The 13,130-nt window shown below is 33.7% G+C and overlaps 1 protein-coding gene across 19 annotated transcripts in view; it reads right to left on the reverse strand.

The window, feature by feature from the left end:
• MBD5 (methyl-CpG binding domain protein 5) overlaps window positions 1–13,130 on the reverse strand; it is a 446,601-nt gene that overhangs the window by 256,390 nt on the left and 177,081 nt on the right. For 17 of the 19 annotated variants that reach the window (XR_002339404.1, XR_002339406.1, XR_002339405.1 and 14 more), the window contains one exon: window positions 6,808–6,948. The gene's annotated coding sequence lies outside the window, so the exon portion shown is untranslated. Of the gene's footprint in view, window positions 1–6,807; window positions 6,949–7,871; window positions 7,910–13,130 lie in introns of all 19 variants that reach the window. The other 2 variants (XM_021076105.1, XM_021076110.1) reach the window with 1 other exon arrangement.

Genomic DNA, 13,130 nt, shown 5'->3' on the forward strand with positions numbered 1-13,130 from the left:
TCACAAACCAATCAAAATAATGCCACACATAAACAAAAGGAAGGATAACAACTACATGGTCATTCCAATAGACAGAGAAAAAGCCTCTGACAAAATTCAACATCGTTCATAAAAAAAAAACTCTCATGAAAGTGGGTATAGAGGGAACATATGTCAACATAGTAAAGGCCATTTATGACAAACCCACAGCTAACATATTCAATGATGAAAACCTGAAAGCCTTTCCTCTAAATTCAGGAACAAGGTAAGGGAGTTCCCATTATGGCTCAGTGGTAACAAACGTGACTAGTATCCTTGAGGATGCAGGTTCGATCCCTAGCCCTGTTCAGTGGGTTAAGGATGCAGCATTGCTACGAGCTGTGGTATAGGTCACAGACGGTACCTGGATCATGCTTTGCTGTGGCTATGGTGTAAGCTGGCAGTTGCAGCTTCAATTCGACCCCTCGTCCAGGGAACTTCCATATGCCATGGGCACAGCCCTAAAGAGAAAAAAAAAAAGATAAGGATGCCTATTTTCACCACTTTTATTTAACAAAGTATTAGAAGTCCTAGCACAGCAATCAGACAAGAAAAATAAAAGGTAACCAAATTGGAAGGGAAGAAGTAAAAACATCATTTTATTTGATGACATGATACTATCTCTATGTAGAAAACCCTAAAGTCTCCACTACAAATCTATTAGAACTAATAAATGAATTCAGCAAAATTCCAGGTACAAGAATAGTATATAGAAATCTGCTGCTTTCTATATACTAATAATAAACTATAAGAACGAGAAAATTCCAACCAAAAGAATACCTAGGACTATAATTAACCAAGGAAGTGAAAGGCCATACTCTGAAAACTATAAAACACTGATGAGGGAAACAAGATGATACAAAGAAATGGAACAATATCCCCAATTTGGATTGGAAGAATATTATTAAAATATCCATAACTACACAAAGCAATCCATAGATTTACTGCAATCCCTATAAAAATATCCATGACATTTTTCACAAAACAAGAATAAATAATCCTAAAATTCATATGGAAACACAAAATACCCCAAATTGTCAAAGCAATCTTGAGGAAAAAAAAATAAATCTGGTGGTATCATCCTCCCAGACTTCAGACTACACTTAACATACAGCAATCAAAACAGCATGATACTGACACAAAAACAAACATAGATAAATGGAACATAATCGAGACCCCAGATATAAACCCACAAATTTATGATTAATTAATCTATGATGAAGGAGGCAAGATATACAATGAAGATAGTCTTTTCAATAGCTGATGCTAGGAAAACCAGAGAGCTACATGTTAAAGAATGAGATTAGAACATATCCTCACACCATATACGAAAATAAATTCAAAGTGGACTAATGACCTAAATGTAAGTCGCCTAGAATAACACAGGCAGGATACTCTTTGCCATAAGTTGTAGTGATATATTTTTGTATCTATCTCCTAAAGCAAAGAAATAAAAGCAAAAATAAACAAATGGGACCTAACTAAACTTAAAAAGATTTGCATAGCAAAAGAAATTGTTGACAAAATGAAAAGTCTAAGAAAGTGAGAAAATATTTACAAATGATATGACCAACAAAGGGTGAACATCCAAAATGCATAAACAGCTCATAAAATTCAGTATTAAAAACCAAACAACCTGAAGTTTATTTTTCCCTCAATTATCAAGTTTCTTTTGGAAAATGAGGTAAAAATGTAAACCAAATCCTTAAGTCCTGTAGACTTAAGTTTTTTAGGAAATATAGGACATATCTCTAATCTTCAGCATTGTAAATTTTCTAATTTCTACCTCTGTTCATCTTTATACCAAATTCAAGGAATATACTTAACATGAATGGTGTATAACTGAGTCTGCTTCAGAATTACTTACCTTCAATAGCAATCCTTTTGGATGCTATGTAAAAGCAGAAGGCCAATAACAATTTTCTTCATTCACTTCAAAAAATTTACTGAGTGTGTATTACATGCAAAGGATAATTTGAAGCAGGTTTTACCTTCAAAAGCATATATTTGGGAACTTTATGTGCTTCATGCAAGAGTGGAAAAACATAAGGGTCCTACAATAGTATTTTCTAATGCTTTACCTCCTTCTCTTTCAGAAGTGCAAAGAAAATACACATAAAATTCTTTAATTGAAGTGCTAAGAGTGTACAATCTATTTAAGTTTTACTACATGAAACAGTGACAATTGTCTAAATATATGGGATATGACCACAAAAAAGATATGAGTGTGCTGATAATCTATATATCACATACCAAGTATATATGAGAAAGACTTGACTAGGATGAGCAGTAGAATTAATGTTAAAAATATACAGCGGCGGAGTTCCCATCATGGCTCAGTGGTTAGCGAATCCGACTAGGAACCATGGGGTTGTGGGTTTGATCCCTGGCCTCGCTCAGTGGGTTAAGGATCCGGAGTTCCCATGAGCTGTGGTGTAGGTTGCAGACGTGGCTCGGATCCCGAGTTGCTGTGGCTCTGGTGTAGGCCGGTGGCTACAGCTCTGATTTGACCCCTAGCCTGGGAACCTCCATATGCCTCAGGAGCAGCCCTAGAAATGGCAAAAAGACAAAAAAAGACAAAAAAAAAAATATATATATATATATATATGGTGGCTTTGTTTATTTTGAAAGGTCATCAATTTAAAAAGATTTTATTTAAAATGAATTCCTTGCTGATGGAAATAAAAAATAACCCTGCTTCAAATCAAGTATAGCAAAGGAAAAACTGACTCAGTTCATTTATGGAGTATACTATCAATACAGTTATAAATGTAATGCTAAACCATCTCTAAGATTTTAGGGCGTTTCATTTGTTGATATATGTAAAATGGACACAAATCTTTAATCATAAAACTATAATGCTATTATTCATACTTTGATCTCAAGTAAACAAACATAAAATTGTTCTATAATTTTAACAAATAGAACTACAAAGTAGATGGGAAAAAGAATCAAGAAACTATGTTCAAGAAATGATAATGTCAAATCATTATAAGCAAAACATGTCTTTTTATAAGTGAAAAAAACCCTTTGTTTTTAAAATCAATTTTTCTTCTCTAACTTTATTTTCAGCTAATATATACACATATATGTACACATATATGGATGACAGTGTTATTGGTTCCTAGGAGAACAAAATTCTTTGTTTTTAAAATCAATTTTTCTTTTCTAACTTTATTTTCAGCTTATATATATATATATGTGTGTGTGTGTGTGTGTGTGTGTGTGTGTACACATATATGAATGATAGTGTTATTGGTTGAAAATTGTGTTCTCTCTAAAAGATGTGTTCAAATCTTCATCCTTAACACCTATGAATGTGACCATATTTGGAAATAGTGTCTTTGCAGTTGTACTGAAGTTAAGATGAAACCATGCTGACTTATGGTGGGCCCTAATCCAACATGACTATGTTCTTATAATGAGAGAAGAGACACAGACACAGGGAGAAAACTATGTGAAAAGGGAGGCAGAGATTAGAGTAATGAGTTTATAAACCAATGAATGCCAAGGAAGCAAAGAGATAGGCAGAGAGTCCATCTTCCATGCCTTCAAAAGCGCATGGCCTGTGAAACACCTGATTTTGGATTTCTGGTTTCAAGAATTGAGAGAGAATAAATTTTTGTTAATTTAAACCACCCAGTTTTTTTTTTTTAATTTATTTTTTATTGTTATTTCCCACAACACACTTTTTTTTTTCTTCCACTGTGCAGCATGGGGACCCAGTTACACATACATGTATACATAATTTTCTCTCCCATTGTCGTGCTGCGTTGTAAGTATCTAGACATAGTTTTCAGTGCTACACAGCAGGATATCATTGTAAATCTATTGCATGAACAATAGTTTGCATCAGTTGACCCCAAACTCCCAATCCCTCCCACTCCCTCCCCCTCCCCCTAGGCAACCACAAGTCTATTCTCCAAGTCCGTGATTTTCTTTTCTGTGGAAAGGTTCATTTTAAACCACCCGGTTTATGGTAATTTGTTACAGGAGACCTAAGAAACTAACACGGAGAACTAAACTGCCAGTTTTATTTTTTTCTGGTGATATTTATTTCTTTTTTCTTTCTTTCTTTTTTTTCTTTGGCTGTGCTTGAGGCATTTGGAGGTTCCCTGGGACAGGGATCAAACCTATGTCAGAGTAGTGACCCAAACTGCTGCAGTGACAATGCCAAATCCTTAACCCACTGTGCCACAAGAGAACTCCTCTAATGAAATTTTAAACCAGCGTCTCAGACTAATTAAAGATTTGATCAAAGTATCCATAAAAGATATTTAATCCAAAGAAGATTTTTTAGATCACTCTGCATTGTGAATGGAATATTTCTCCAAGTAATAGTTGTTCAAATAAAGTTAAAATTTTAGAACAGGCAATAAATCAGGAACATCCAGTAAAACCTCCTGCAAAATTTGTAATATACATAGTTTTCATGAGACTAAAAGGCTACCAGCCATTTTTTTTAAACAACCATGTTTTTATTTGTTTGTTTGTTTTACCAGCGATTTCTGCATAAACTGCATTTTTACATGCTTGAACATAAAATTTAAAATGCTCATTGAGGAAATTCAATGTGAAAAAAAAACTTAGTAGCAGTACCAGAAACATGATGTAAAATAAATCTGGTATGAATATAATGGACAAATTCATTATTGCTTTTGCAAAAGTATAATAATTACATCACCTATTTATTGAATTATATGCCACCCAACTGCTAAGTAGCTAAGCTTTTACTTATATTATTCATCCCATTTAATCCTTACAATGCTATAATTATCAAATTTTAAAGATATACAAATTGGGGGACAAAGAGAATCAGTAATTTACCCAAGTAACACAGCTGGTGGGAGTGGCACAGGTGTGGTTAATCAGTCAGTCTTAATCTGTTCTATGAATTTGTGTTCTTGTATAGCAAGCTTATAGTCATACCCACGATGTTCTAATTGCCTTTCTAACTATCAAATTTTTTTAAATCATAATTTGCAAATCGACCTTAAAATATGAGAAGAAAATGAAATCACCAGCACTTTTGATTAGAATTATTAATGACATGGTCATAAATAGAATGCAATTCAAAGAGAACAAAGGGCTGGTTCTTAACATAATGTGTGTGGAAGAAAGAGAAATTACAATTATCTGACACAAGAATGTTTCTGTGGTTAAAGAATAACTTAAGATCAAAATAAGATGTGACACTAGATAAGATCAAAAACGAAATATTAGAGGAAGAAATTTAACAATAGGCTGCTAATGGAGAAGTATTGTTTATGGAAATTATTTCTATTAATTTTAGCAGCGATCAACTTTAAGTATTTTCTTAAACCTTAAGTAGATTACATGAAACTAAGAAGAGATTTAAATTATGATTAAAGCATGATTCTGAGAAAAGAAATTTCAGAAACAATCACTCAATAAAAGGGTTAAGAAAGAATTCCCTACTCCTGAGAGCTGTTATTCCAGATTGGTTTGCTAAAAGAAGCAATGAAATCTATTTCTTTGAAGAGCCTTAAAAACAGAAGGCTTACTTTATCAGCAGTTCAGAAAGGTTTAGGTATGTACCTACCAGAAGGCAGTCAGAGGATAAACACTTACGGTTCTATAAAGCCTAGTGACTGCATAATAATACTATTCTTATAACTATGAGGAAAGGCAACACAGCTGCTTTTTCTTTTCTTTGGTGACCAGGCTTTGCTGTCCAAAAAGTTGCAGAATAATTTGAATGTAATTAGATGAAATTTTCCTCAACAGAAAAGCAAGAATTAATTTTGTCTCTAGTTACCGAAAGAAAACTCAGAAGGCTCTACACTGGGCTTTTTAAACATTTATGGCCTCCTTCACTTGGAAAATGTCCTTTCATGTACAACTTAAAAAGCAGGCTCGTTTGCTGGATGACCTTAGGCCTATGGGTTGAATTAACACTAAATTAAAAATTCTGACATATCTACAGTTTCTTTGTTCATATAAAATGTTGGAAAAAAATCAATTTTCTTGCATTCTACTTATGTTTTCATAAGTTTACTTTTATTTCATTTTATATTCACCCACTTAAATACTGTTTATGAAAGCAGAGAAGGCAAATTCCTTATATTATTTTTGTTATAATGCAGTTTTCAATTTCTTTTCAACCAAACTTCCTCTAAAGGGTAATGTAATTAATTTTCATATTGAAGATGGCACCGTGGTCCACAATCCTTGGCCAGCTATTTTTCCAGGAGTATTAAGAGCTCCTGTAAAAATAACTAAAAGTTCAATGGCATCTTGTGATGCAGGAACCTCACAAAAAATAAAGCTGATAGGGATGTAAAGGATGACATCTCAAGGATTTTGGAGCCCTTTAGAACAATTGCTTGAAAATGTTTGAGGCCAAAAAAGTGCAGGAATTAAATGAAAAAAAATTCATATATGGTATGGATAATTTTAAAATAAACAGAAGATAACTTTAACTTCCAAACTATTTAGTATTTATAGTTATATGATTTGTGCATCCAAGATAAATGCCAACAGCCCTGTTTTCAAGCATGGGTACTGAATTTCAGCTATTTAAATTTTTATTTTGTATTTAGGGATATAATTCAGTCTTATACAGTACTCGAGGTAAGTGCAAAATGGCTTAATGTAATTTTTCACATGCAATAGTGCTCAAAGAAAAAAAAAAAAGGAAGGGGACAATAGCTGTACTTATATAAACCGCTATATTAAAGAACACTTATTTTTCATTAAAACATAATTCTACTTGTCACCATGTACTTGGTAATTGAAAACTCATAGCACAAGAATTTCATTGCTTACCTCCAAAAAATTGTTGACATCCTCTGTGGCCATTTGCCAAGGTGGTCATTCTTTTGTGTTTGATTAAACTAGAGAAGAGTCTATGGATTGATGAAGGAAAATACTCTGTGCTCTTGGTTTCTGGTATTTATTTCCTTGGTCCTGTTAAAAAGGAAATAAGGATGAATTTACCAATTTTGAACAGATAGCCAGTTATTTTATATTTCTTTGGATGCATATTTAAGGACATTTTTGAGATTCTGAACAAGATCTCATTAAGAACAAGATCTCATTAAGGAAATCTGGACACATGAGTGGCAACCCCATCAATGATTCTACTCTAGAGAAAGCTGAAATCCCCAGATCTACCCTTGTTCCTTTTCTTTCCACCTGTCAATTTCATGATACTTTATTATCTTCTAGAAAAATGCTCTTTTAAAATAAGTTTGGCACACTCTGTTTTTCTTATAGTAAACAAAAGAAATTTAACCAAAATAGGCTTTAAAAACTCCACTGTACTTTTTGCTATAATTTAAAAATGCAGAGGAAGGATTTCTTCAAAAGACCAAATAAACCCTGCATTTGTTTTTTTTTTTAATCCTGTTAATTTTGCAATTGGCAGATACAGACTGTGTGTCCCCTGATACTAGTCAAAAATTCCTCCATATTTGAAAAATCAGGGTTCATGTATTCTGAAGGATCTGTAGATTGAACTACATCTGAGTAAAGTTACTTATGGTAGATTACATTGTAATCCTATTTTATATATTTAAATACATATTGTTTATAAGATGATTTCCACATTCCTTTTGATAATAAAAGGCAATAAACATATGGGATTCACTCAGAGACTATTTATAAGACCCAAATATATTAGGTACAGGAGATACAGTACAGATGAGACAAAGTCTCTGACCTCATGAAGGAATAAGAATGAATATATGGAACATAATTTTAAAAGTTCATAGTGCTATTAGTAATGAACCTGGTACATCTGTACAGTAAGGAGATAAAAGCAGCTCAAAAGTGTGAGAGTATGGAGGCAAAATGTCTAAGAAAGTTTATGTGTAATTCTTAGTCTATACCTGACTTCAAGAGGAATATAACAGCACATATAGGGAATCTGCAAGAAATCATTATGTTAGAGTACACAATAAAGTGCAAACACCACCACAACGGCAGTGTTTGTTACACTTTTAAATTTACCCAGTGATTTCAAATCTATGACTACAGTATAACCTCTTAATACTTCCAGATTAATAGGAGGAAAAATGGTGCTCAGAGGTTTGAGAAACTTGACCACTTTGAGTAGTGGTAGAACTAGCTAGAGAGTGGTATCCAAGTTTCCCAGTTTTTCTTCCATTATACCACACTACATCACCTGAACAAAGGACAATTAGTTTCACAGCAGGCAGTGTAGCAGTTTTCTTATAGTTACTTCTATGAGTTGTGAAGTGGGACAAAGAAGCAACATTATTGGGATCACACAGAAGCTTCTGGTAACAAATTGAACATCTTTTATCACCAGGCATAAGCTCAAATCACTTTGGAATGGCATGATAGAACTGGTATTGGAGAAGTTTAAGAATGTGTTACTACAGCAGATTTTCCCAACCAGAAGATTTAACCATCTAGAGTAGGAGTTGGCAAACCTCAGTATTAGAAAGAATATGGTGTTGATCACATTCAAAATTTTCCCTTATTTAGAAATTAAAATTAGCTGATTTTAAAGCTAACTTATAGGCCTAATGGATATTTACACTACAAAGTTTTTTACATATTTGACTTTGCAATTTATCATATTTAGAAATGTTATTTCTCTGAAAGTCCATGATAGAGGTCCAATCAATTCTCCTTGACTTGCAATCTTACTTCATAAGCTTTGTGTTGTTACCTATTTTTTTTTCTTTTTTTGCTTTTTAGGGCTGCACATGTGGTACATGGAAATTCCTGAGCCAGGGTCAAATCAGAGCTACAGCTGTGGCCTACACCACAATCACAGTAATGTGGGGTCTGAGCTACATCTGTGACCTACACCACCCCTCATGGCAACGATGGATCCTTTAACCACTGAGCCAGGCCAGGCATTGAATCTGCATCCTCATGGATACTAGTTAGATTCATTTCTGCTGCACCCCAATGGAAACTCCCAGTTGTGATCCAATTTTCAACAATATAGAGTCCAACATTTTTGTAACTCAAAAAACAATGACATCCTTCTGGAAAATTTTAACATTTGCCTATTTAAAATGTTGAGAAACACTGTTCCAAAGAATAGGAAAAAAGTGATATTTATTGACTCTACTTATTCATTCATTATTCCTCCAGCAACAGATAAGGAGAAACTCCTTGCCAGCCATTGCAGGAAAAAAAAAAAAAAAAAGAGTGAGAGAGAGATTAATGATAGTTTTAGTTTTCAAGGAGCTTTCAGGCCAGCAGCTGGAAAAGCTAATATATAGATGATTAAAGTACACTTCCTTAACTTCTTTAATAGATTTATAGTAAGCTATTCACAGATGTAAAGAAGCAGCTACTTTTAAAATTACTGTCAATAAGGGTGACCTTTATTTAGAGAAGTAAAGAAGGCAGGGTCTAGGGAATGTTTACCTAGAAAAAAGAATACATTAAATATTCTCCTTACTAAATTTTCCTTTTTTCTTAATTTTCAGAAAGTATACACAACACTTTCATCCAAAACTTTTGGGAGTCAGATGTGTTTTGAAATTAAGAACATTTAGAGTCTTGAAAGGTAAGCTTACATCCATTACAACTGCTAAGCAAACATACCAAAATTTTTTTTAAAAAACACAAGTTTTTAATGTCTAAAACATACATCAAAGACTGCTCTGTACCAAATAATAATTTTAGGCTTCTTGTCACTGTAGAATAATAACTGATTCAAAAAGCATAAACTATCATAAATTGATAAATAGATACACAAAATGTAGTGCCATTCATACAATGGAATATTATTTGGCCATACAAAGGAATGAAATTCTGACACATCCTATAAGATGGATGAAACCTGAAAACATTATACTAAGTCAAATGAGCCAGAAGAGAGAAGATGGCAAAAGAGAAGGACTTGAATTCACCTCCTCTCACAAAAACACTAAAATCAAAACTAACTGTTGAATAACCATCAACAAAAAAGACTGGAGCCTACCGAAAACATATTCCACACCCAAAGATAAAGAAGAAACAATATCATGGGTTGGGGGGAGGCACTTTCATGATATAATGAATTTTCATACCCATCAGGTAGGCAAGCCAACTGGAAAATAATTACATTGCAGAGGTTCTCCCATAGGAGTGAGAATTCTGAGCCCCATGTCAGGGTCACCAGCCTGGGGGTCTGGCATCGGGAGAAGGAGTTCCAACAGTATTTGACTTTGAGAGCCAGTGAGGCTCAAGTGCACGAGCTCAGAAGAACTGGGGAAAACAGACTCCACTCTTGGAGGCTGCACATGAGGTCTCATGTGCACTGGGACCCAGGGCAAGGAGTGACTCCATAGGAGCCTTCACCAGACCTACCCATGGATCTTGGAAGATCTCTTGGGAGTTGGAGGTCAGTTGTGACTCACTGTGAGGGCAAGGACACTGGTGGCAGAGGCCTAGAAAATAATAATTTACTTGAATCCTCCAGGCCACCATTTTGGCTCCATCTAACAGCCTAGAGGCTCCAGTGCTGGGACGCTTCAGGCCAAACAACCAACTGGGTGGGAACACAGCTCCACCCCTCATCAGACCAGCTGCCTAAAGTAGTCCTGAGCTCCTTGTTGCCTCTAAAGATGCCCCTTGGCATGGTCCTGTCCACCAATGGGACAAGTCCTAGCTGCACTCCCCCCACCAGTGGGTAGCCACTAATCCCTCCCACCTGGAAGCCTGCACAAGCTCAGACTCACACACAAGGGGGTAGACAGCAGAAGCAAGTGGAACTATAATCCTACAGCCTATGGAATGGAGACCACAAACACAAGAAGTTAGACAAAATGAGACAGCAGAGAAATATGTTCTAAATAGAGGAACAAAAAGAACCCCAGAAGAACAATTAAGTGCAATAAAGATAGGCCAACTTGTTAAAAAAGAATTAAGAGTAATGATCCAAGATCTTAGAAAAAGAATGGAGGCACAGACCAAGTAGATAGAAGAAATATTCAATAAAGAGAGGATTTAAAAAACAAGAGATGAACAATATAATAACTTGAAATAAAAAATACACTAGAAGGAATCAATAGCAGAATTAATGAGGCAGAAGTATGAGTGAGTGGGAGGACAGATTGGTGGAAATCCCTGCTACTGAAGAGAATAAAGAAAAAAGAGTGAAGAGAAATTAGAACAATGTTAAGAGACCCCTGGGACAATATTAAATGCACCAACATTCATATTATAGAGGTCCCAGAAGGAGAAAAGAAAGAGCCTGAGAAAATATTTGAATAGATAATAGCCAAAAACTTCCCTAATGTGGGAAAGGAAATGCTCAAGTCTAGGAAGCACAAAGAATCCCATACAGGATTTCTCCCAAGGAGAAACATAATGAGACACATACATATTAGTCAAACTGATAAAAATTAAAGACAAAAAGAAAATATTAAAAGCAACAAAGGAAATGCAACAAATAACATACAAGAGAACCCCCATAAGGTTATCGGCTGAATTTTCAGCAGAAGCTCTGTAGGTCAGAAGAGGGTGGCAAGATATACTTAAAGTGATGAAAGGGATAAACCTACCACCAAGGAGCCAGACACAAAAGTAGTATATCGTACGATTCTATGTACATAAAATGTCCAGAATAGGCAAATCCATAGTGAAAAAAGAAAGTAATGATTGCCAGGGGCTTGAAGAAGAGAGGAATGAAGAGTGCTAAGGGGTACAGAGTTTCTTGTTGGGGTGATGAAAATATTCTGGAATAAGTGGTAATTGATATGACACTGTGAATATACTAAAAAAACAACTTGTACAATTTAAAATTACAAACTTCATAGCATATAAATTATATTTCAATGAAACAATAAAATTTTTCTATAAAAAACTCATTTTATTGGAGAATCTTCAATTTCTAAAATATTGAAAATAAAATAAGATGAATTATACTAGGGAAATATTTCTGTTTGTGACTGTGAAAAACTACACTGATCTTGTAAGATGCAGCTATAAGAAAATAGTTATAGAAATTATTCAGATATTTCACATTTAAAAATCTAAACACGGAATGCATAAAATTAGTATGAATAAAGAAATATAGGAAAAGAATAAAATAATAGACTATGCCTGGTTTAGACTATACTTTGTCCTTACTTCAAAGACATAAAAATTTAATACGGCAATCAAATGCTAAAAATAGTTATAAATAATTAATCTGGCATTTTTTCTCTGAATTCAAAGTCCAAATTCTTTTAATTCTAAATTAAGGAATATTTACAAACCTATCTAGGATCACTATGAACAATGGTTTTTGGAAACTGAAATAAATGTAAAACTGAAGATTTAACTAGAAGGATGAAGGAATGAAGAAACTAGAATCTGCCTGAATTTGAATGAAAAAAGCCAAATAAACAAGCAAAGAAATAAACAAACAAACAAACAAACAAAAAAAACAAACAAGGAAAGAAAGGAATAGCAAAGTCCACCAGAATCTATGTTCATTTATTTGGATCCCATACTGACGTTCCAGTCAGGCTTGAGGTGAAGATATTGCTCACTAGAATACACAAACTGGCTTCACAATTCATGTGTTAAGATCAGGTCAATGATAACTTCTGCCAAACACAGCTAGTCAGTAATAGGTCCTTACACATTTATTGTAGAGAAATTTCACTGGAGAGAAATTTACTCCAGTGAATTTGGAAAGTCTATACTGATGTTACAACTGCATAATATTCACAGGCACATGTGAAAATTTATACATACATACATATATGTATATATAATTTATAAGAATCAAAAAGCTTTACATGTATGTAGGAAGAAACCAACACATTTTCTTTAATATCCATAGAAAATAAATTCTAATAAGATAAAATTCTTGCCAGGTTACCCATATTTATTTAGTTATCTAAATAATTTTTTATAATTTATATTTTATTCATATTGAATAATATAAATAAAATAAGTACACAAATCTATAAAATATAAGCTACTAATATGATTACTTATATATAGTAGATGCCAATGAGATAAATTAAAGCAGCTCCCAACATTTACCTTAATATGTGATAAATCACATTATATTCTTTTTTGCTGTTTTAGTCTTTTAAAATCATAATATAAATTTATTACTAAAAAGTTTAATAATACAAAGTATAAAATATAAGTGGATCCAGGTAATTTAGCAAAATGTGAGC

Source organism: Sus scrofa, chromosome 15, assembly GCF_000003025.6.
Source record: "Sus scrofa isolate TJ Tabasco breed Duroc chromosome 15, Sscrofa11.1, whole genome shotgun sequence".
Lineage (NCBI taxonomy): Eukaryota > Metazoa > Chordata > Mammalia > Artiodactyla > Suidae > Sus > Sus scrofa.